Below are 1,035 nucleotides of genomic sequence, written 5' to 3' on the forward strand. Positions count from 1 at the left end.
TCTTGGTCATGATGTTTTGTGTAGGAATACAAACCCTAAGACAATGACATTCAGTTACTTTGAAATGAAGTCAAAATGGCACCTTACTGGCCTGGTCCTATGGAGAACGGCCCATGCCTTCAGATTCTATTTTCTTCTTTGTGGTACATCCAGACTGCTTTCAAACATGATGCAGCCACATCACATGAGCAGTGGCATGCTTATTTCATTTAATAAAGTGATGGATTGGAAGAAAGATAACCCTAGGAAGTTTTTATTTGGAGATTTCAGGTTCATTAAAAACTCCTCAGGAACATAGGTAGAAAACAGGGCATTCTGAACATAGAAAGTCTGGAGAAGACTGCTTCCTGATATGACACCTTGGTATAGAAAGCATCTAAGACTCACTAGTGGCCAATTGATTAATTGAGAGGAGCCATAACTTAGATTTTTATATAAAATATCACGCATTTTAAATGTCAACAGCAAATCTAATTTTAAAAAGTGATACTCTTCAAGTAAGATAAAAACACATGTAGGCCAGATTTGACCTCGCTAATTATGAATTCTACTCTCAAGTTTAACTAATTTAACTAGATTAATTAGATTACCATGATTACCATGTGCACTCTGTTCAAGTCTCTATCCAGGTAGCTAAACAGATCAGAACCAACACTTGTCAGTTCTAGTTGTGTGGTTTCTGTACCACCAAGGTTTTCTAAGTGCAGCTTCAATCATCAACGGCTTGTGGGCTGGGGACAGAACTATGAGGTAGAGAGTGTTTGCCTAGTATGTCCAAGGCCCTACATTTGATTGGTAGTATCTCAAACAAACAAATAAACAAACAAATTAAAAAGAAGGAGCATCATTATCCTCTGAGAGCTTGTTAGAAATGCAAGTTATCTGACCCAGCCTCAGCTATCCTAAACACCAAACCCAGGAAACAGTACTAGAAATCTGATTTACTGAGTTGAAGTAAGCATCATTCAGATGGCCACTGAGAGCCACTAATGTACTTGAGAATTTAAGGCAGGCTTATTGAACTGGCATATATGT

This window comes from Mastomys coucha, unplaced genomic scaffold, assembly GCF_008632895.1.
Source record: "Mastomys coucha isolate ucsf_1 unplaced genomic scaffold, UCSF_Mcou_1 pScaffold3, whole genome shotgun sequence".
NCBI classification, from domain to species: Eukaryota; Metazoa; Chordata; class Mammalia; order Rodentia; family Muridae; genus Mastomys; species Mastomys coucha.